At 44.9% G+C, this 25,193-nt stretch overlaps 1 long non-coding RNA gene across 1 annotated transcript in view; it reads right to left on the bottom strand.

Moving 5' to 3' along the window:
- The window catches only part of LOC146199310 (uncharacterized), a 77,389-nt gene that overhangs the window by 37,457 nt on the left and 14,739 nt on the right, over window positions 1–25,193 (bottom strand). Inside the window, exon 3 of the long non-coding RNA XR_014705064.1 lies at window positions 19,174–19,280. This is a non-coding gene — a long non-coding RNA (uncharacterized LOC146199310). The remainder of the gene's footprint in view (window positions 1–19,173; window positions 19,281–25,193) is intronic.

Raw genomic sequence — 25,193 nt, 5'->3', positions numbered from 1 at the left:
TTTCCACGATTTTAAAAACCTGAAAAGTGCACGTCTGTTATTAGATTGTGAAAGGTAATTGAAATACTCATTATCATAATTATCTTTCGCTTGTGCGACTGTGCGTTTAAATGCAGCTGCAAAAAATTTATAATCATGCCAATTTTTGGGGCACTGGTTGTGAAGGAGCTTCTTCCATGCAGCCTTTCTTCTTCTATAATCGCGCGAACAATCTGCATTCCACCATTTTGGCGATGCATTGCCTTTAGATGTACGTACTAAAAATTCACACTTCTTACGACAGGATGCAATAGCCTGGCATAATGTTTGCGATTTTAACTCTTCCGTAGACTCAACCACAGACTCAAGAGACGAAATCAAAAATGAGTGAAACTGGTTATAATTTACGTATGATCTCAACTGAGATGTCGGCAGAGTTAAGCGGCAGTTAACCTCAAAAACAATAGGTATATGGTCGCTAGAGGTGCCACCATCAATTGTCGACCAATTTAGTATAGAAACACTAGTGTTTGAAAAAGTTAAATCTATCACAGATTGACTGTGAGCACGTACAAAAGTTGGTAAGCCAGAATTCATGCAGTGAAGGTTATTGTCTGAAAGCCAATCCCACAGACGCTTGCCGCAGGGATCCGTCTTGTAACCCCACGATACATGGTGCGAATTAAAATCTCCAGCCAAAATAACCGAATTTTGACAATTAACTAGTAGGTGGTCTAGAGATCTGGTGTCGTGAACACCATGAGGGAAATAAATATTCGCTAATGTAAACGGACTGAACCCTGGAATTTCAAAATCTAGAGCCAATAATTCTGAATCTAAACTAGAATATTGAAAGGAAATCTTAGCCCTATGACAAAATTTTGAAGAAACTAGAATTAGTAACCCACCACCTCTTGACTGGCGATCTTGTCGAAATGATAGATAATTTTGTAAGTGAAAATGTTTTTCAGTTGTAAGCCAAGTTTCTTGTAAAACAATTATTTCTGGATTATGTTTTAAAGAAAGATAAACTAAATCTGTAGTAGCTGAAAGAAGAGATCTACAATTCCACTGAAGAACTTTTAACTTTCCTATGTTTATGTAATCCGGGCAGCAGCAACAGCCTGCCCCAAAATGTTTTCCTTTGGTTTAGATCCTAGCTGTTGCTTTTTTGATTTTGCTTGTGGGCGAGGTGATGACGGGTTTGACAACGGGGATCCACTGCGTTTTAGAATTCGCGTATCTGTCTCATCCATATCTGCATCGTGAGCCTCGTCCGACTTGTTGGAATTAAGCATAGGTAATGCGGAAAGAGACTCATTTTGCGAACAAGACATTGCAGCTAATGAGTGCTGCACTGATAGTGAATGTCCAGGTGCCGTAGAAGAAACCATAGCAGGTTGCACAGTCTGAGTATTATTAGCTGCTAGAACATTGGATATGCATTCTGTGACTATTGTCACAATCCTATCCACCATTTTGGTCATGGTTGCTTCCATAGCAGTTATTATGGTTTTAGACATCGTGGAATCTAATGGAGCTCCTGAACGGGCCGACACACCTGCATACCCATGAGCTCTGTCTTTAATTTCCTGAATTGCCTCACGCCTCGAGCAACGTTTACGGTCAATAATCTCCAGAATTTTCATTTCATGCGCTCTAGAGGGACATTCCAAAGAATTTGCTGAGTGAAGTTCGCCGCAAAGACAACATTTGAGAATTTGATCTGAGCATAAGTGTGTTTTATGTGCTTCACCGCATTTGCAACACCGCAAAGTGGATTTGCAACCGCCTGCAGTATGGCCATAACGCCAACAGTTGTTGCACTGCAGAGGCTTTGATGGTAGGTGATCAACTCTGAATATTAAAGGCCACGCTTTAATCTCCGATGGACAGACTGTGCCTGCAAATGTAGCAATAACCGATTCTGTCGGCACACGAACATTATTTAGCTCCCGGCTACAGCGATAGACCGCAACAACGCCTGCCGCGGAAAGAAGGTCAAGGGTTTCTTGTGGACTTAATGAGGAATCTACACCTCGGACTAAACCTCTTGTGCAAGCCAGGTGTGAAGGGATAAAACTGCTTACCTGATGAGAGGCGAAAGAGGAGCATTTTAGCAGGTCCTTTATGCATGATAGTTCTTGCGAACGGCAAAGAATCCCGCCGCGACCAAATTGGCGCACCTCGGCTATTCCTTCGTAGAAGGAAGTGATTTCCTGCAGGGCAGCTCGAACAGCTCCTGGGTTGTTCATTTTAATGGTGCCCCCATCCTTAGGTACGAGTGCCACAGGGATGTTACGGACACCGGAGCTCTGAAAAGCTTCCAAGGGCAGATCATCGGTCAGGAGGGAAGCCGACCAAGGGGAGCGCCCTTGGCCGGGGGACTGCGTCGACATTACCTTAAATTGACAATGTCACCGCGTGCGTTAGTCAACAGAGAACAAAAGAAGCACAGGAGAAAGACAAAACCGGGACTAGCAACCCAATACTTAGCCGATCGTCAAGGAGCAAAGGGGGTCCGACGCTGGCAGGGATTGGAAAGCGCGTGCCTATTGATGAGGGTACCGATTTCACAACACTCAGCGTCGTTGTCTTCTCGGAGTCTGTTGCACTTCTTCATCCTCATCACGAACAGCAAATACAGCTAAGTAACAATATTATTGATCTGAACTATTGTAGCTCTGAAGTTCGGGAAGCCTTAGAGTTGACTGCAAAGCTACCACTTTGCCGCTAGCATAGAATTTCTTACTCTTACCTATAGAGGGAAAGCTGTGCTGCCGTCTATGGGAGTTTACATGGAGTTTCCAGACGACCAGTTCAGTCACCAGGGACGCTCACAGCATCATGGGCCGGAGAGCTACCGAGTGCAGACCTATAACGTTTGGACAAAACTAGTGCAAAGGTTAACGTTATTCTACCGTAAATAACGTCCTAACATTCAATATTGTGACTATAAATTGCAAAAAGAGAGAGAAACAACATGTCAGAGTGAGATTTATCCAATATAAGCGATGTCTCTTTCTCCTATTGGCTTAGTCTTGAGCAGAACAAACACCAATATTTTGCACCTAATAGACACAATGTGAAAAGAAAAAAAAAAAACGTTTTGGAAATATTTATGGTTGCGGAATCACTTAAGAAAGCTTTTAATGGCATTTCGGGAAACAGAAGCCTTTTGTTGGTGACGTCTGCTTTTGCGCCTTCGCTACTATGGCTTTTGCGGTCTATGTACGCACCTCGAGATGATGACAATGTTGAAAAAGAAATATTATACTAACCCCACTCTATGCACCCGAGAAAAGCCTACTGTCCCGCACCAGGTAGCACACCGGCCCATGATTCCTAGCGCGCCCATGGTGATTGAAGTGCAGCGCCCTTAGCTTTCCCTCTAGTTAGCGTAAGAAACTCTATGACCGCTAGTGGTTCCATGTTATATAACGCGGTGCAACTATACGTACTGTCATATTGTAGCTTGTTTGAGCACGTTCGTGCAATACCCACGAAATGCAAAACAAATCGAGGGAAGATGCCATAGCTGTAAAATCACAGTTGCGCATCTGGGCACTTTCTCAAGTGCATAATGTGCAAGATTTCCTCATGGCCATGTAGTCTTAATCTCTTCAGTCAGTTGTCATCGTCAAGCTGGAGCGATGTGACGAAAGAAAAGAAATTCGCCCAATCCTGCTTTTTGTTGGCGGAAAATTTGTCCACCCACCCGTTATACACATAGCAGCAGTCGCCTATTTCTATATGAGGATGAACATCTTTACGTGAACGACACCCTCGTAAGTCTATTGGCATGTGCTATCTGTTCCCACTGGCGCTTTTCTTGCGTGCAAGGGAGAGACCAACCTCATCCACATCTTCTTTTACCAGAATCTGCCGTAAGTCTTGCGTCTCCCAGAAAGCATCTAGCGCGGGTTTCGCTGCAAACGCAGTTGTGCTCGCGTTGCGTTTATGAACACGGTGTAGATTTATGAAATCACGGTCGTGGCCGCTCCTGTGATCTAATCCGGGATCCGTTTCCGCTTGGCTGCTTTTGGATTCTCACTAATTGGTTCTGACGTGGGAGGCGTGCAAGCGGCTGGCCGGAACCTTACGCTATCTGGCGCAAATATGGCGATCAGCACATGTGCCGAATGCATCTATTAGAAGTGAGGAAGACAAAATTATTTATTGAAATGAAAGGCGGAGACGACGCACTGTGGTAAACAGACTCTGGTCTGTTACTATGCGCTGAGGAAGGGGAAAGGGAAGTAAATGAGGCTTAGATTACGAATGATGGCGACATAATACAATGAAATCCTTTGCGGTGATCCGAATTATTGAGGAAATATCGCACAAAGCTGAGGGAACTTCCATAGACACTTTTTGTCACTCTATAAATCGACGCCTCAGGGAACTAGACCCTGGGCAGCGCCTTCGTGTTCCCCCTAACAAAGGGCGGCGCGAAACAAAACTGATGTGCCGTATGTGGCTCGGTGTTGCATTCACCAAAAAATACGCTTATGTGATGAGAATGGCGGATAGCCCTAACTGTGGAAGATGCGGCTGCGAAGAGACCACACAGCATCTCCTTTGCGAGCGCCCTACTTTTTCAAGCGAAAGATATGCGCTGCGTTCGGCTCTGGACCATCTTGACAGCCGTCCTTTCACAGAGGAGAAAATCCTCGGCCCATGGCCACAGAAGGCGTCTAACGACAAAGCCTTCAAAGCACTTATGTGTTTATGAGAGACACAAACTTGATTGAGAAACTGTGACTGTGCTCCTCGCCGCCTTACCTTTCCTATCATTCTCTTCTATCCTTCTCCTTTAAACTCCTAATTCCCCTTCCCCAGTGCAGGGTAGCAAACCGGAAGTTTTCCTGGTTAACCTTTCTGCCTTCTCTCTCTTTCTCTCTCTCTGTCACTCTATACCGTCTGGCACAGTTGGGGACAACCCTGCATATTCATTTCAGGCACGACGGCTTGGCGACTATTTCCTACACACTAGTTATCACTGTATACACATCTGCGCAATTTTAGGGAAGAGCTGTGCATCTTTTTTTGCAGGTACAAACTCGTAATCATGCACACCGCTCACTACAACAGAAAACTGTTGCCACAGTTCCAGTTGTCACTGTACACATACAGGCACCGTTGCAGAGAATACCCCCGATTTTCGTATGCAGGCACAAACACTTAAGCACGCACATTGCACCAAAAGAATTTCAAAATACACATCCATATGTTCCAGCAGAAAAGCTTATGCACGTGGGACGTGCAGAGCGCAGCACGCGTAAGTGTCACTGGCGGGAATCTAGACCTGTTTCTCCTAAAAACTAGAAGAGGGCCTTCATCTAACGGCAGTTATCAGTTTGTTTCGCTGTGGGCGCCTGGAGCAGTTTTCTCGGAGAGAGGGCTGCTGTCCAACTGCGTGAGAGTATTGGTCAAATATTTAGGGGAAACCCCCAAGGTGGAGTAGATTTCTAATAAGGGAGTAATTACTCATTGTCATCCAGCCGAGTGCAGCAATACGGCTACAAAGGAAAGCTATACAGCTTTCTCAGAAACGTCATAGTTAACAATAGTAGTTTCTAAGGCTCTCCTCTATAAAGTGAGTGTATTATAATATAATATTAGAAACGCCCCTGGAGCACTGCAGTTGAAGAGCTTGGGCTGGCCTCAACTCCAATCCTACGTTGAGATAGCTTTTGAGGTATGCGAAACCAAGCCGTAAACAATGGAGGAGAGCTCCCTGACGTCGCATATCTTCAGATGTTAGGTGCTCATGAAGTCGAAAACCTTCCTCAAGACGAAAAATGCGATCCTACTGATGGCTTACATCGTTACAGCGTAACTTTATGGCGCCCTGAATTGAATGAGCCAGTAAAGTTGCAGCGTCACACCACGAGAAAAGAAGCCTAATCAGCATGGGGAGCTTAGCTTCTTCATCAGCGCGTCCATTTCCTACGATGCCGCACTATGACTTGGCATCCACTGAAACTTGATGATGTGGCCACGCTCGTACGCCTTAGCTGGCAGATGCATATTTTCCACGATCAGCTGCTCGTGGGTCATTGGCTTCATGTATGTTCTTATAATCTGCAATGCAGGTGTTAAGTCATATCTGTCGAATATTTAGAAGAATCCCCCAAGGTGAAGTAGATAGCCAAGCCCAAGCGCAGCCGTATGGCTGAGCTTGGGTGGATGTCAATGAGTAGTTACTCCCTTATTGTTAAGTCGTATCGTCCAGTGATTTGCTTTTTGCTAACCAATCTAGCGGATGGCCTCTTGTATGCCTGCCAATTCAGTTGCTGTGGATGATGTTTTATGCATAAGCATAAGGCGGCGGCTAACCCTTTTAGGCACTCTAAGTGTCACTGGTGGAGAGGTGGTTGTATCTTAGCCATCTAAAAAATGTGCATTGAGTCGCCATGTGTATATGAGATTTTCAGTCCAGCTTTTGCGATGGGATACTTTTTTGGTGTTCCTTACTAAAATCGCCCATGATGTGTTAGGGATGCCTCGTGAGATTCAAATGCAGCCATAATGGCTCTTATTGAAAATAAATGCAGGCTGGGCAGGCGCCGGATCCATAGAACGTGCTCTATGCCGAAGCCTTGCATGATAAACTCACATATTAAAGCACGCGCCTGAGCGCTTTGCAGTGTTCGCTGTACAGATAGTCTTATCCCCGAAATAACCGGCTCACTATAACTTAGATCGCAGACTACCAGTACCTGATAAAGGTGAAGTAAGTATCGCTTGGACGGACCTTCCCTGGGATTTACCAGCTATAAACCTTGCATTGCTTGCAAAACTGCCAAAATTATTTTCTGAGAAAAAAGATTTGCTTCGTCTAGACAGATCACGTTCTATAGTAAAACCTACGAACTTATGGTGTCACGCATGAAATGACTTGGTCGCCGGCTGTGATAGGGCATGTAAAAAAAAGATGAGACGACACTTTTAATTGGTGATAGATCAAGTCCACACGACGCAAATACGCGAACACAATGAATACTCTATACACTGCAATCTCGTTTGAACTTGGGGACGCGTGGCCCTTGAATTTCCTATGCTGATGTCTTTGGCGTAAGTGTTTGGAAGTTCTTTGAATCGGCCGATTAGCGCAAGATTAAACAATGTAGGACTTAACATTCTTCCTTGAGGGACACCCCGAGTGACAAGATGATCTGACGTGTCACCTTCATAAGTGGCCATATAGATTGCCCGGTTTCTCAATTTACAAACCACTGATGCAAACGTCTGTCAATTCCACATTTATCGATAATATTGCATCATGGTAAGCATTATCGAAAACACCCATGATGTCGAGGAAGAGAGCAGCGGTCAGCCTGTGGTGGCATTTCCCGCGTGCAACCGTCGACGCTCGATCAATTACGCTGTCAATAGTAGAGTGGCCTTTGCGAAATTCTCTCATTGCTTCTGGATATAGGCTGTATCACTGCTCCCAATTGCACAACCCCAGTAGGTGTGACTCATGTGCCGTCACGTGCGAATCGGAGTGCAGCAAGAAAATACCTAGGGACGAAATATATCTCGGATCTCCGGACTTCTCGGTATGGACAAAATCAAGTGCAGTACTATGGGGCTGAAACGTGGAGGCTAACCAAGAGAGTTCTACTTAAGTTGAGGACAACCCAGAGGGCTATAGAACGAAAAATGGTAGGGGTAACATTAAGAGATAGGAAGCGTGCAGAGTGGGTCAGAGAAATAACTCAAGTTACCGACATTCTAGTGGAAATTAAGAAGAAGAAATGGACATGGGCAGGACATGTAGTGCGAAGAGAGGATAACCGATGGTCGCTGAGGGTAACACACTGGATTCCAATGGAAGGAAAGCGTAGCAGGGGGCGGCAGAAAGTTAGGTGGGCGGATGAGATTAAGAAGTTCGCAGGGGTCAAGTGGATGCAGCTAGCACAGAACCGGGTTAAGTGGAGAAATATGGGAGAGGCCTTCGCCCTGCAGTGGGTATAATCAGGCTGATGATGATGATGACTATTTGGAGAAACTCGGGAGACAGCGGTGGCGGTCATTTTGCTGTAGGCCGGATCTCCGGAAACCAACCTCCAGAATCTGCGATGTCATTCGATCACGGCCATTTCCTCCTCAGCAGCATCGTCAGTAGCATCATCCTTTTCCTGATCCAGAACTTTGTGATCCCCCGATACAAAGGGGAATGGCCGCATCAGCATCAGCATCAGCATCATCAGCACTGGCTCTTTTCCAGCGCAGCGAATATTTTAAGTTGAGGAAGATTTCTGCTCGCGATTTGCTGGAAGAACATTTGTAGTCCCATAGCATCGATGTGCTCCTCCTACAGTGGATGATAGCCTAGGCGTTCCCTTCACGCTGCACGGACTCAAGGCAGCGCCCTCTGCTTGTAAACAATCCTCTGCGCCAGGGCGCCCGATGGAATTTACCTCCAGTGAGCTTCGCCACCTGTGGTAAAAAGCAGAGCAAAGCTTTTAACCTGGTTTAACCATGAGTGGGTCACTGTCAGTGTCCCACATAAATGGAGAAACGAAAATTGGCTGTGGTTTAGCTTGGGGTTGTATACCTGTAGTTACGCGAAAGCAATCTGCGTGGCTACGCTTAGGTTCGGCTTCAAAGTAAAGACATGGCTTTTGCGCATAAAAGTTTACTCTATGGTTTCAGCTTTATTTATGCCATAGGGGAATCACTTCACGTATGAGCACCCCTTGCCTCTCGTCGCTGACTATTCTTATTCGGGTATAAAAACTTCTAGTGGTATGACATCTATTCTACGTCGAACTCTGGGGCGCACCGCCGTCGCAACGTTCGAACGAACCTTCTGTCCAAACAACTCGCTGTTGTCTTCTTCTTCTTCTTCTTCTCCCTCGTTGTAATGGCACATACCCACAGTGGGGGATTGGCCAGAATTCGTTGTAGGTGACATAATATTTTTGATAATGAAGATTTGACTATATGATATAAATAACCTAATAATTAGGAGCTAGTGTTGCTGAAAAAATTTGAAATTTTGAGGCGATGTAATAGAAAGCAATGAAAAAAAGGAATAAAATTGTAAATTACTAAAAAATAATAAGGAGAAAAAATACAATTCAGACAGCTCAGCGCTAACACACAAATCTTCCAGTAGCAATATTATAATTATGAAGTACTTCACACACCGGTTTTAGGGCATACCCTTTGACGGTTGCACCAAAGGAGAGGAGGACAGGAACTGTAAATGGCAGTCCTAGGCGAGCAAGAGGTATTTCTAGATAATGTCTTCTCTGAGTAGCATACCTGTGGCAGGAGAGGATGTAATGTTCAATTGTTTCCACGTCATTACATGACGCACAAAGATTGGACGGCGTGAATCCAGAGCGACATAAATAAAGATTGAGGGAAGGAATTCTACAACGCATGAGCGTCATGGAAACCTCACATTGCCTCGAGGTACAACATCGGACATTCCAATGAAAATTTAAATGATTAAAATCCGTAGTCGCAAGGAGTGGCTCATGGCTCAAGGAGTTTAACGTTTGAAATCGTTCAAAACGGGATATATTTAGCAAGATAATATTGGGTACAACATCGGCAACAGGCCCACTGAGAGCTGAATTTGCTAAATAATCCGCCATTGTATTAGAAGCGATGCCGCAGTGTCCCGGAACCCACTGAAAACGTACTTCTTGTAAGTGTATCGGAAGGAAAAACATCAGGGTTTGTTTCAAAAGACGCATTTTCGGACTTTCTAATGCTGCTAAGACTGACAGGCAGTCAGAGAGTATGATTACGTGAGTAACATTGCCGGGAACTTTTTGAAGGGCCAAACCAATTGCAAGCAATTCAGCAGTAAATATTGGTGTGTAATCAGGGATCCGTACAGAAAAACTCCAATCAAGTGCTTTGGAGTAAATCCCTATTGCTGCTTTTTCATTTCGTTGTGAGGCATCTGTGAAAATAGGTACGTGTCGTGGATATTGTAATAGATAATCTTCAAGGTGTCCCTTTATTACCGTGGTAGTCAAGTGTTTTGCATTAGATGGCAACGACTGGTCAAAGCACAGTGTGGAATTAGCTTGAACATTGCCAACACGTCTTACTGACCTAAGCGAAACTGCAATTTTGGACAGCAAGGACTGAGTAAATACAAATTGTGGTTGCTTATATTGCGGCCAATGATAATCTAGAAACTGAGATTGGTGTGTAATAAAAATGGGAGAAGCCACTCCAGACAGAGATTCCAGTGCTCTTAAAAAGGTTCGCACAGTTAGCAGCTCAAATCGAGATTTCAAGTTACGTACACGGGCCTCTAAATAGAGGACTGCATTTGAAACTGTTCTTGGCAACCCCAAACATAGTCGTAAAGCACGCCTCTCCAGTAGCAACAAAGGTCGTAGTTTGTAATTAGGACTGCCCGAGAAAAGAACACAGCCGAACTCCAGAATTGGTCTCAAATAAGTTTTATAGAGAAACAAAAGAGTATCTCTACGCATACCGAATTTCTTATGGCTAATTCGAATCAGGCGACCAAGGGCTCGTTCACCTTTCAGGCAATTACTTTTGATATGAGGCCGCCAGTCTAATTGGGAGTGGTATAATACACCCAAGTATTTTAATGATTCAACCTGTGAGATTTGTGAACCGCAATACATAAGGGAGATATAAAGAGGGTGTGCCGGTGGGAAAACGAGTACTGAGGATTTATTCACGTTGAGAGTTAATTTTACTTTACCGAGCCAAACTTCAAGGGCATTCAAGTAGGCTTGCAATAGCTGATATAAGGAATGAACATCTCGTGCAGAAGAGAAAAAGGCAATATCATCCGCATACACGTACAATTTTATATTTGGATGAACAGGAATATCTCTCATTAATATATTAAATAGCAATGGAGACAGCACCGATCCCTGAGGCACGCCTCTAGTTTGGTAATAAGTTTCAGAAGTTATAGAACCTCTCGTGCAGAAAAATTTTCTATTGCTTAAGAATTCTTTTAACCATGCAAACATGTAAGAAGGCGACCTAATTTCGTTTATCTTATTCAACAGAATAGAATGTTCTACACTGTCATATGCTTTGGCGATATCCAAAGTGACCAATGCCGACACTTCTTTCTTCTTCATTGCTAACCTAATTCTACTTTCCAAATCTGTATGAGCCGTCCAAATGGAGCACCCTTGACGAAAACCAATTTGTGCATCATTAAATACATTCAGGGTCATCACATGGTTTGTGAGGCGGCGGTGAACTATGCGTTCAATAAGTTTCACTAGATTTGAAGTCAGAGAAATTGGCCGAATATTATCCAAATCAAAGCCTTTTTTCGGATCTTTGAGGCTTAGTATAATTTTTGCAACTTTCCAGTCTTGAGGTAACCAAGCATTTTCCAGAGAAAAATTGACAATATTCAACACCTCCGAGCTGTGGTCTTGCACTAAAGCTTTCAGCATAGCCACTGTAATACCGTCACACCCAGGAGCTGCAGGTTTCAGAGCAGCCGCTATACAATGCAATTCCGGTGACTCAACTGCAACGAAATCAGCACGTGGTGTAGGTCGAAGTAAGGGAGCCACCGTTTGCGCTTGAAAGCGAATAGCAAGACCGTTCGCAATTTGTTCAAGTTTCGCTTTTGCTTCATTGGGTGCTAACACCTCTGACTCGGTTACATGTGGTGGAGAAGAATTTTGGTTGCGTTCCATGAACCTATACAATGCCTTCCGATTAATTGGATTAGAGAGATAGATATTCATATTAGCATTATACTCATCCTTTGCTATACGAATAGTTTGTTTAAATGAAGCCGCATAAAATTTATAATTTATCCAATTTTGGGGACACTGGTTATGGGAAAGGCTCTTCCACGCAGCTTTTCTACGACGGAATGCTTTCTCACATTCTTCGTTCCACCATCCGCATGACATTTTGTTAGGGACAGACGATTTCACAGTGAACACTGAACGCTCAGTGGCATCTAGCAGTGAAGAGAGTGCTTGTTGAGCACGTTCAGAATGCTGAGATGATGCTATTGAGGAAAAAGAGGAGTTCACAAACTTTTTAAATAGTTTATGGTTTACAAATTTTTGTTCACAAGTAGTTACTCTAAGGGGAGTAGATTCTATATTAAACGTAACTGGAAAGTGGTCGCTAGATGTACCACAATCCACCGTAGCCCATGACGAGACCCTTACTCCATTTGCTGCTAACGTTAAATCAATTACTGACCTAGCAGATGCTCGCATGAAGGTTATGCCTGGACTATTACAGCAATGCACATCATTTATAGACATCCAGTTCCAAAGTCGCTGCCCACATATATCTGAACGGTAACCCCAAATAACATGGTGTGAATTAAAATCGCCAGCAATAATCAGTCCGTTGGTTGAACTCAAAAGATCACTCAAATCATCTGTTGTACGGACACCTGTTGGGAAGTAGACATTTGCAATAGTGAGAGGAGCAGACTGTGTAATTGCGATATCAACTGCAAGCAGTTCGCAGTCTTGTCGTAGAATTTTTTGTGACACCTTCGCCCGATGAATTGTTTTTGACGAAATTAATGTTAGCAAGCCGCCACCCCGGCCGCTAGTGCGATCTGATCTAAAAGTTCTAAAATACTTTAGAGAAAATGGCCGATTTGGCAAAAGCCAAGTTTCTTGTAATAAAACTATGTCTGGGTTGAAATTTGAGATAAGATTCTGTAAATCGTGAAACGAAGATGCAATTGAACGACAATTCCACTGTAGTACTTTTAACCCCGCCATGATTATTGTAGAATCCGGGAGGCTGTAACAGCCTCCTTTAAGACATCAATGTTATTCTGAGGATTAGGGGAACCTTTTTTACTTTTAGTGTTAGAATGGGCGGATTTTGAGGGAGAGGAAGAAGCGCGACGCTTCTGGGACGAACATGGCATCTCTACATCCAATGGGTAAACGGTGGACACGTGGGTATCCACAGGACCCTGTCCCTGTACTTTCATTGACAAAAAAGGAGCAGGCGTCGTCTGGGTAGAATCTCCCTCAACTGAAGCCCTAGCAACCATTGGAGCATGGCATTCAGCTATACCAGGGTTGCCAACTGGCAAAGCTGCAATCTCGGTCGAACCAATCTTTGCAGCTATGACCTGTGACACAGCCTCTGTAAATGTGCTTAACATACGCTCGAAGAAACCCTCAAGAGATTTCTCAACAGCTGAGATAACCGACTTTGTTATGCCTGTTTCCACATCTGAAGCTATTGTTTTTGCACAAGCTGCATACGAATTCCTCTTATGGTCTAGCTGGGCATAGGCATCTGCTCTAGAACACCTTTTATGCTGAATGATGTTAAGAACAGTTTGTTCATCTGTGCGTTTTGGGCATGTACCATCATCAGCAGGGTGATCTGCGTGACATAGTGCGCAAATTACCACAGCAGAAGTGCACATGTCAGATAAATGGTTGTCTCCGCACAGTCTGCAGCGTGATGCGGACTTGCACGCCTTGCTGCTGTGTCCGAATCGCCAGCAGTTTTTGCACTGCAAAGGGCGAGGCTGCAGGGGATCTACACGGTACACAATGGGCCATACTTTAATCTCTGTTGGACAGTTAGCCCCGGCAAACGTCGCTATCATTGATTCTGTCGGCACCCTAGAGCCACCAGCATCCCTGCTGCAACGGAATAGTGACAAGATGCCAATGCCAGCCTCATTAAATTCTTCAATCATTTCTTGCGGAGAAGCCGACGAATCCACGCCGCGTATAATACCTTTTGCACATGCCAGCTGTTCAGGTATAAAAGGTTTAACAGGAAATGATGCAAACGATGTGCATCGAAGCAAGTCCGACACACACTGTATATTCGAGGACTTACATAGGATACCTCTCCTGCCAAACGGACGCACCTCAGAGATTTCTAGGTAGTGGGGAGTGACAGCCTTTAGCTGCTCCTGGATTATTTTTGGATTTTTCAACTTCAGGAATCCATCCCCAATTGGTACAAATGCCACCGGTAATATACTTATTAAGCTTTGGGCCGGCAGACTGGCAAACCAGGATGCCGAACCACCCCCTGGGGAAGCTAGAGACATAGGCCTAATTGTACATGAATCCTAGGTTCGGTTTAAAACAAATACTGGCCAATCCCCCGACGTGAAATGGCCTCACCAGAGAGAACGGTCAGGCTTGCAGACAAGACAGGATCAACAGTCAGGAGAAGAATGCAGAACAGCACACCAGCACAGCCACGCAAGCCTCTTCGTCGTGCCCGCGTTCCTCGATCGCTGTTGTCGATCGCCTCTACCGAGTTATCTGTCATCTTCTTTTTCTTTTTCATATTTTCCTTCTTCTACTTCTTTTTTCTTCTTTTCCTTCTTCCTTCTTCTTTCATCGTTTTCTTCTCCTTTTCCTTCCTTTTCTTCTTCTTCGTCTTCCAGGGCCCCACAGTGCCACGGTAACACGGTGTCACGCCGACAGCTTGAAAGCCTACCGCAGTGTAGCTTTCGCTACAAAAGTCGCATCGTATGTTTGCTCAGAATCTCAGACTAGATAAATCGCCCCATGACATGACGCCTTACAGACTTGTAGCTCTCGCAAGTTTATTTGTAAAACAAGGGAAAGCATGATATTACCACATCTTGAATAATTTCTTGAAAAATCTGATCTTCCTGAAGGCATAAAAATGGCGTCTGGAGCCGACCAGTTGCGGGAACGCCTGCTTCGCTAGGACCAATAAGAGCGTGAGCTCGGCAAGCCGTGCACGCTGTAACCCTGGTCCGTACCCCTGGTCCGTAATGCCGCAAACGAAGACATGATTAGACAGCCTTCATGAGCACAGTGAAGGTTTGCTCGCTGCTGCCTTTTCTCTCTCTCTCTCTCTCTCTTTTTTTTTTTTACTTTATACTCAGCGGCGTTGCACGGAGTGCTCGCGGAATCCAAGAAAGGTGCCAACGTCCTCCGCTATTATTAGGTGCGGATCTCTTGAACACTCCAGATTTCAGCTACATATAACTGCGGGGGATAAAACGCAATGCTGAAGCAATGTAATCAATACGTCCTTAGCGTAAGACAATGAATTCACAGAGAAGACAAGTGGATCGCAGAAAGCCAAGTGGGCGGAGGGACTCAGGAAGCTCGCTGATATAGGTGACTCAACTGGCAGACAAAATTACCTGGAAGCATGTGACAGAGACCTTTGTACTGTAGTGGTCATAGCCTTAATATATTGATAAACTTAACGTAAGCAGTTTAGCAGGTTACCTGATAAAGCACCACAGTGAACACCAGAGGGTCGCGGCACGCTTCGATGACATACGGTCTTATCTTCTACAATGAGAAGTTTTTATTCATTAAATGATTGCTGAATTACTTAATTACTATCTTTATATGCTTGCCCGATCGCTCAGTCCCCGAGGTCGCGAGTTAAACCGGCTGGCGCGGTCATATTTATTTGAAGGCGAAATACAAAAACGCCAGTATGCTATGCGATGTTCGCTTGAAAGAGCTGCCAGATGGTACAAATTAATTCAGAACCTTTCAGAAAAACTATAAGCAGTATTTCGTTAGGCTTTCTTGCTTTCGATAACTTGATTTCTTGCGTATAAAATATTTTAAGCGTCTATTTATAAAGCATTTGAGGCCTTCCACCAATCTTTTTTTTTATTCAACACTAAAAATTTTAATAAGCGGTCATACTTTGAATGCAGGTACCAAAAAAGTAAGTGTAGATAAGAAGGCTTATTAGCATACCTGTAACTTTCAAATTCGCCACCATCACCTAGCTTGACCTTTAGATACGCTTGGATGATTTTTGACGGTTGTTATAAGGAAGCAATGGTACTAGCGAAATAAGACGATGAAATGCGGAAACATTGAAGCGGACATTCACCAATTATTGTGGAACTGTACAGCACTGAAACCTACAAGAATCCGGCCCCCCTCGGTAGCGGGTCCTGCCTGGACACAGGTACAGTATCATCGCTCACTCCTGGACTTCTTGAAACCAGCCAAGATTTTCAAATCAATTTAATAATTTTTTTAGCCTTCATCCCGTACCCCATTGATGCCCAGAAGCAATAAATATGGCTTGTAAAAACAAGGGAATTACATCTTGCTCTCGAAAGTTGCGAGTTCACTGTTAACAACATAACGCGTCCGTAGTTTAATTATTGCCTCGAGAGCAATGCATTCTGCTGCTGATTCTGGCAGTTTGCTTCAGCAAATATCGAGAACAAAATTTCAACGCGCTTTAAGTACCCACTTTTGGCGTCCACTCAGGCAAACGCTCCTAGCAATGCCTACAGCTCCATTATTACATATATACCATGCATCAAAGTCGTCGAACTTTCCTTGGTACATGTAACTCTAAGCACGCGTGTGAGACAGTTATGGCGTGACAGCTTTTAATAACCGTTTCTGCTAAATGAAATGTAATACGGCTTATTGCAGGGATTTCAATATGCCCACGGCCGGCAGAGCCTCTCGGCAGCTGCCTCTTTTTTCTTTTTATTCAAGGAGCAAAAATAGCGACTTGAAAGAGGGAAGGGTGCTTTGAACTCTGGCTGAGCATAAAAGCTGTTGTATCCGGAGCGTCTTCGCTGAAGTGTTTAACGCCGAATCGCGAAGATCAAAAAGCGTGATTGCTTTATCGACCTCATCGCTTCGAAGCGTCACAGTTGCCGGTTTTTCGTGGAATTTCGATTGCATCACGTTGCTGAAAGTAAACGTTCGGTTAGACGGAGTCACTAGTTTTCCTATTTATGCTGTTTTTGGATACTCGCTTGGTTTTCTGGCTAGCGTATTCCGACATATTTATACGCTCACTATCAAAATGATGTTGGATGGAGTAACCGATTGTTATCCCAACGAGACCCTAAATGACATATTTCAGGTCGGTTTTCTCCCTACAGTAAATATTTATTTTTAATTTTTTCAACTCGCTTGTTTCATCTCATGCTCTAGGGCTATAAACGGATGCGTCTATATGCTAGCCGAATAATGTAACGCTATACTGCACAGATGAAGAGATAAGTTTCCCAGGTAGCACCTTCACTATAGCGCTGTGTATTGCACATTCCAGAAAAATAATGCAGCCATTAATTCACGGTCATGCACCGCGTAATGACAGAGTGAATGAACTAGCTGCTTTTTCGAAAACGATGGCACCGGATCACCACATTCCTATACTCAATTTGATTATTTTACATTCAGCGCCCAATTTCACATATACGCCTGTTTTCATGACATGCGGAGTGCAGCTGTTGGATATCATACAATGAGATCCGCCTTAATGCCTCAGATACGCTTGGAGGCATTGCCATAGATGAATTCAAAGAGCTTAAACTTTAAAATCCAACACTTGCCGCCCAACGTGGTGGCTAGGTGGCATATATAGCTTACACAGAGTTCAGTGCAGACTTAGGTAGACACAGAAGCTTAGGGCCAAATTTGGTCGGGTATGTCCGCATTTTCGGTGAGGTCTGGTCAGGCTTGGCCTTGTACGTTCAGGTCGAGAAGTGCTCGGCAACGTTTGCATATGACAACGAGCTGAGGGATGGTTTCCGTAACTTCATGAGTATAGCCGGGTTTGAAGTTGGCGCGCTTTAGGGAGACGGAACACGATAGCGTCGATAAGGGAATTAAAAGCAGCGGTCATTTTAGAGTGCTGGCATTAAGACCCACTTCCTCAGTTCATCGATGCTTGTTTGTCCTGTCCTCCTCCCGAGTTTGCCCCTAGAATGTGATAGTAGACGAATGGCATGGCAGAGCATTCATCGGTTAACGGGACTTGTGACGTCACAAGACCACATGATATGCCATGCAGGCTCGCTCGTACGGCTTGGTTAAAATGGGGTTTCACATCTACATCGAAAGGTCTTTGATATATTATGGTAGATTACGGCTGCATGCGTATGTGAGTTGCGAAGCAGAAATCAAACTTAAAACAAAAGTGAGATCTCATCACATTTGGAATTGTACTAACCACAATGATTTAGCATCCATTTTTTTGAGGAGCCTCCGATAATAATAACTGGAATGAAATAATTAATGGCGGGATCAGGTCACCGATTAAAGAACCTATCTCGAACTTTTTTACTAAACCATGTTAGCTGCATGAATTAGCTATGCGCTGGCGTGAGCGCATACTTCTCACAAAATTATTTGCTTGACGTGACGCAATCAGCGCATGAAAACGTCTAAACGGTTTGTTCGGTCAGAACAAGATTTGTTAACATTCCCTTCCACCTCTTCCACCTCCCTACCCCATTTCTTTTTCCAGTGTGTTGTCCAGGCTTGCGATAATTGAATGCAATAAGTAGAGCTCATCTCTCACACACACGCACAAAAGAAAACCCTACTGCGTCAGAGACGAATTCTCTTGATTGGTCACTCCAGTGGTTACATCATTGAGGTCATATGACAACGAAGGACAAATAACAGACCACCACATACATGAGTAAAAGGAAAAAATGGCCCCTCGGAAAATCTCTCGGTCACATCTAAATCACTGACGGGTGTCGGGTGATGTGCTGACGAGTGCAGCAGAAAAATAAAAAAGAAGACAGAAACAAATTATGCATACACTCGAAGGAAACGCAGCTGAGATATAGAACGCTATCGCATTATCTTTTAAGTAGTATTAAGTGGACGCATAGCTTTTAATGCCGCCGTCGGCTACGAGCCTCCTTCGAGCTAGCTTAGATGCACTATCGGCTGGCCTGTTACTGGTAAGCCGCGCTAAGTGCAGCCTCTGGCTGTGAATATAATGCCCGTGTTTCGTGCATCTAAAACCGCGCAGGCTTGTGGAAACCTGAGCTTCGGCTACCGTACTGGATAAGATATGGCTGGGTATGGCGATTGCGAAGTGTGAAGAGCAGGGGCTTGTGAAAAAAAAAAAAAAAAAGAAAAGGCTCAAGGGTTTTTCATGCACACTATAACAACACCCCGAGGAAAGATATTAAGCAGCGGGTTGGGGTACCTAAATGGCTTGTTACAAAATGACGTACAAGTTCAAACCTTCTCGTGCTAGAGACTGATCCGTGAAATCATCAACTGAGGGTTTTAACGCCCTTGAGCACTTGAGGACGGTTTGCGATTGACGTGTAAATCCTGCGCTGGCAAATTGCGATGATCAGCCAGACCTGTTCCCGCCAATGGGAACATCGAGATTATGCTTCTGAAATGCATGAAAGGCACAGTAGGCACTCGAATGCCATCTGCGGCTGCCACTTACTGCAGGTGGCAGGAAGAGGCCATAAAAAGTAAGGAGTGTGTCATTCTCAAAACACGTAGGGAAGAGGAGGTAGAGGCCTGGTAGTGGCGGCTATGGGAAGATTCCCCCTCCAAAGAAAGGTGAATTAAGATTGATTATGACGAACTGATAGTGACAAAGCATAACCCAGACAAAAGAAAAAAGGCTAAGGATGACTCTGTAAAAATGGAAATGAATAAGAATCACTCAGGGAAGATGGAAGTGACGACGAATATCCCAGCAAAATAAAAAGGACTAATAAGATCAATTAGGCAAAGAGAACAGCAAAAATGCTTGGCAGAGTTGGTTAAAGAATGTTTTGTGAGTAACGAAATATATAAAAAAAGTAGATAGGACTATAAAATAAAAAATTTATAAGAAGGATAGAAGTAAATTAGAATAAGGAGAAACCTTACGTTGGCGCCTTTTTATGACATAATAAATAAACGCACCTTTAATTATATATTTCCTCTTCTAGAGTGCCTTGTAACGAGCCTAAATGTTCGTAATCTATCATCCTCGGGAAGGCCTTATCAAGGTCCGTCTACGACTAGATTTGACGTCAGATCGTCCGTAAGGTACGCTACCAATAAGATAAGCAGCAGAAAGTCTCACAGCTGTTACAGTTTATCCTTTTCATTTTCCTGAAAATTCCCTTTCTTTTCTCCTACCCGACCTTTTTCAGCCCCTGCTACATTTCTTTTTCTTCGTTTAGATCCGAAAAGAAATGTGAAAATTCACACCGACTCTCCCAGCTGAATTCTTACGGAATTAATCAGGTGCCATACAGGAGCAGTACTTAACTGTCGATTTAAGAACACCAGATTGAGCACCATGTCTAACAGCGCTTAAGGGTCATTTAATTTCGCTTGCTATTTTTACTGGCACCTGCCATGTTCTGTCCACTTTGTGCAGCTAGACCTTGAACGGCCGTTATACATTTATGCTGGGGTAGCTTCAGGGTGGTCCTTTTGGTCCGCGTTTCCCGGAGGTATAATGCTCACGCCATATAGCACGCATAAATATTTACTTTGTGCCACTTGAAAGACAGCCAGAGATGGTTAATGTTTGCATTTATTTCCTTTAGCGGATACTGCAGCAGAAATAACTCTCGTTGGATGCATATCTGGGCGTGTGTACGTAGGTGTGCAATGTGTTTGTGCGTGTGTGTGAGCGCGCGTACCCATGCATGCATGCATGCGTGCGTGCGTGTGCGTGTGTGTTTTGTGTGTGTGTGCGTGCATGTGTGTCCTGCGTTCGGTTGAAATAGGAGAGCAGACATTTTTCCTATAATACCCCTAGCGGTTATTATGAAAAGTTGGTCATGCAAGCAAGTTTTTCGAAGCGCAGGCGTACGCATGAATAATGTGTGAGAGCAAAGGCAATCCCGTATTAACGAAAAAGAATCACCTTCAGTACGCGTAGGCTTTACGAGCACGGCGCGCGAAACCCGAGTTTGTTAATTACGAGTTAGGCGCAGACGAGCTGCAAATGGCGGGCTGTGGCAGAACAGCAATCGGTCGTCTCGCTTGCGAAACTACGGTCGCACACCAGCGGAGTACAAATGCGCCCTCGTACCGCTCTCCGCATTTGCAATGCCCTCTTATATATCTTGTAAAACTGTGTATACTCGCTCACGCTTCCACACGGGCGTCTGTGCGTACACCGACGCCGAAACACCGCTTATGGGGCACCGGACCGCATGCGACCAGAAGAGAGCGAGAGAAGAGAAATACAAACCAAACGAAGACACAGTCAAGGGTGGAGAGAAGGGGTAGCTTTGCGCATATATTGTAATGTATAGGAGGCTGACGTGTGACACTACGGCTGGCTTCAGCAAGAATGGGCGACTGCGTGCACACACGTATACTTCTCAGCCAGGACGGAAGTGTCGACGTCTGTCACGACGCAAAAGAGCGACAATAGCACATAGACAATGCCTTGATTCGGGGCCTTGACGGATCGGGGTTCGCGTTCCTGCCGCCGAAATTAGTCGCTTTGTTTTGAGTAGAGAGAGCCTCTCATTTAGGCGCCGAGGCGCCAGGTTGGGTTGAAACGAGTATTCTCCCATCTCTCTTCTCCTCCCCATCTTTTCTCTTCCCTCAGACGCGAGGCGACGACGATCGCCTGGCGTGTGTTGACAGAGCCAGTCTAGGCTGCGCGCCTGCAGGCATAAAAGCTCCCCTTCGCTGGCAATTCTTCGCCGGTGCGTGCGTGAGGTGTTTGGGAAATTTTCTGGGAGCACGCGTGGAATGTCTGAAAAGTTGTTTGCCACCCCCTCTTCATCATTCTACTCCTGTCTCTTTTCTTCTGGCTCTCAGATCCCGTCCGTGGTGTTAACCGAAAGTAATGCGTCGCTGGCTGCGTCCGCAGTAAGTTTGAACCGTGGCCAACACGCGCGTTACCGTGTCGGTCACTGTCAGGTTATTTTGTGTCCGCTAGGTGGGACGCCGGCGATGTCTGTGCTCAGTTTCCTGTCACGCTGCCTTATATCCGCGAGAGTAATGCGCCATTTAGCCGTTATGACGAATGGTGTGTGCATGCGAGGATTCTCGCCGCGTTTGCAGCTCGTCTGTTTTTCTCACCATTTCTAGCCCGCGTAGCTTGTCCAACCGCTGTGAACAGACAGTCAAGCGAAGAGCTGCATCCTTGTCAGCGTGTTCTTTTCACCTTCCAGCCGCGCCACGCATCCATCCATCCGCTGCTCGGATAGGCGCACTCAGTCGCATAGGTAAAGAACGGAAAAAGCTCCTCTTTCTAGATGGCGCTGACTACGTTTTTTGGAGTGCCATGCGAGAGAGAACATATTATTTTTACACGGATTCACAAAACAATTTCACTGCAAACATGTCTCCTCTGGACAAGCAATTTACGAACAAGCTTAGAGTGAAAATGGGCAACCTGATCCTTTAAAACCTACCCGTGGCTGCCGTCTTAGAGGGTGGGGATATTGTTTCCCAAATGAGCAAGAAAGAATGGCCAGGTATTATGGGACCCGGTCGCTTTATATTTTAGCAGTGACATTAAATCATTCGCCTCACGTGTCAAAGTTTCGAAGCAAGCAAAAAGAAAGTAAACGATTAAAGTAAGTTACAACTCGTGCAAGCTTCATGCCATGTGAACGTAGCAAGTGAATAACTCATCTTGTTCAACCTGTACAAGCCCACGAGGTCCTCGTTTGAACGTGAAATAAGGACCTGATAAACATCGTGCTGATTGAAGGTCGCCTTTCTGAACTTCAGCCGAGAGGACAATGGGTCGCTGAAACCGGTGGAGAAGATGAAAGGAAAGGAAGGAAGGAGGAGGAAAGAAAGAAGAGGGCGATTCGCATCGGCAACAATTCCGCTGAGTGGCGCACTCTTAAAGGTTTTCGGCAAGAAGCTCGACAACTCGCTGGGCGGCATGTCCGCCAGCTCCCGGCGGCCAGGATAGAAATCGCGACACGCGTGTCTAGGCCGTCTCCCCTTCGTCTCCTTTAGCCTTCTTGGGACCGCCCACTTGCGCACACGCTGTCTCTTCTTTCTTTCCTTTCTTGATTCAAAATCTGATTCTTGCGAGAAGCTCCCTGATTTCGTTTTCTCGCGTCGTCCCTGGAGAGATGTCAATCTCCGATGTCCCTTCCTCTTCTCCCAATCGCTTCTCTTTCATCACTTTCGTTCAATCATTCTAGCTCTCCTCTTTCCTGTCCCCTTCTGTTCGATTCGCTCGGCTGAGACGCGTTTAAGGAGTAAATTTTCTTACTTTTAGACACGCTGTTAAATTCAGCTTTTCCCTCACCTCTTTCTCAGGTTTTCCTTTGCTTACGCTTTTGCTGATGGAACATTTCCGTTCGTGCCTTTGCGTGCTTCTCGGTTGCTAGCGTTGGGCGCGCCAGAGCAGTGCACGAGGCGACTTCTTACAAGGGACGGAAATTCAATTACCGTTTCCGCGGTGGTCGTCCCTCGTACTGCTGCTTCCTCCACACCCCAATGGGTTGCGAGGGAGCGAGCGGGAAGGAAGGTAGAGGTTGGATGGGTGTGGTGAAACTCTTCGACTGCAGCGACAACCAATGCTCCCCTCTGGCGAGGGCTACGCAGCCCTACCGTGCACGGGATAAGGCTCGTCTGGGGGGGACACTAATCGGGTATCGTCTTTTCATTAGGAACTAGGCGGAGAACTCTTAGGCCTATCAACTCCAGCCTGATTCGGTTCCCGGCTCGTTTCTTCTGCTTTTATTACTCGACCGGAGCTCACGTTTTCTTATTCTCTCGTTCTTTCTTTTCCACTCGAGCTATGCTTTTACCGGACATCGCCATCACCTGGGCATGTGCCACGGACGACTTGGCGCGGACTACTTTGTCCGCCATACCCGTAACGCTGAGTTTCGCCGACCTTTGTGGGCGCACTACGGGGCTCCCGAGTCGCGCTAAATCGCGTTTTCCGCAGAGCTCTTGTCTTTTCGCCGAAGTAGCGATACGCTTCAACGTACATCTTTTCTGTACCTCTGATGCCATGCTTTTGAACAACAATGAGAGAGATGTTATGGTATGCCAGACACAAGAACCAGAAAGAGCGAAATAATAAGTACCTCTTTTAGTGCGTCGCTGGAAGCCATTAAGGCGCATCCACAGAGCGCGAATACAATTCTGCCCGCATAAAAAAAAAAAAAAAAAAAGACCACACACAATCACTTATACCAAGTCAGCTCATCACCGCAATCAGATCTGGTTAGGAGATTGATTCCCCAGTAGTCGTATGTCACACCTTTTTCGCTCTATGACAATTAGGATTGCCACCTTTACATTTTTTCTGTATTTCCATGAAGCCAAATTATATCGTGAGCCAAAGAAAGGCCAGTGACTCTGGCTTAAGCTTGGGATGACATCTTTGTGATGGGCGCTTTATAGCACTTTAGCCCTACTTACTATTCATATAAGAGGTCATATAAGATAAAGGTAAATATAAATGGGTTTGCTCTCGACAGGTGGATTTATTGCTTCGTTTAAAAAAAAATAAAAGGCGACGGCAAAAGTACTATAATAAGACAATTAACGCGTTTATTCCTAAAATACAAGTCTTTCATAGGGTCGACCTTCTGATCGCATGGTTTTAGAGCGATAAAAAGAGATCGGCTTCTTAGCTAGTAACCTGTCAAAATGTGCCGTCGAACATACGGCCGTACTCGCGCAATTAACAAGTAGAAGAATGACAAGCAACGATGAATTTATTACGTCGTTTTCTTATCCTCTTCATTGCTATGCTTTGAGCTTAAGCTCTATTACTTAGAGTGCAACTTCAGGTTTTGCCTCGCTGGATCAAATGACCTTGAGTGAAGACAGATACTGCGTCTTACTTCCCCCCGAATAACCCAAACAAAAATATATAAAAACCGCAAAATGAAAAGGTGGTGTGACCATTACTTAATTAAGTACAGGCGTCCACAGAAAAGTGACACAGATAATGCGCGGTCTTCCCCAAAAAATCAACTTAAAACAAACAAAATATGAAGTGAAAGACTGTGTTAAAGGCGCTATCGCGTCTATTCTAAAATGGTCCTTGTAATGCTGTTTGTGGTAATATTCTAACGAAAGAAACCCATAGAGGAGGTCTTTCTGAGATATCGAATCAAATGTAGAAGCTCTGCCTAAAGCCAATAATTTACAAATAATATTAAAATTGCTGCTGGCGACTGCTCGCAACTAACTTGGCCGAAAAATTCCCACGCACAACGCGCACAAACCTTCTATATGACGTCACTGGGACACGCTAAGCGCACTCTCTTATTGGATGCTCCCAAGTTAAGCTAGCGGGACAGGGCTTGCTGGCGCACCGTCACGGCTTGATTTCTTATTTTTTCTTTTACTCACCGATGTGGGCTGAGTTGAGGAGAGAAGAAGAATCTTTTTCGATCGTCCATATTCTCGGTACTCATGAAGGTAGCTTATTTTTTTCTTTACGTTGCGGAGACAATTGATGGAACATTTATTACTAATGCACGCTTACTAGTTTTAGTTAATAGTTTT

Source organism: Amblyomma maculatum, chromosome 2 (genome assembly GCF_055883805.1).
Source record: "Amblyomma maculatum isolate TAMU_Amacu chromosome 2, ASM5588380v1, whole genome shotgun sequence".
NCBI classification, from domain to species: domain Eukaryota; kingdom Metazoa; phylum Arthropoda; class Arachnida; order Ixodida; family Ixodidae; genus Amblyomma; species Amblyomma maculatum.
This window is presented reverse-complemented; position numbering and strand designations above follow the sequence as displayed.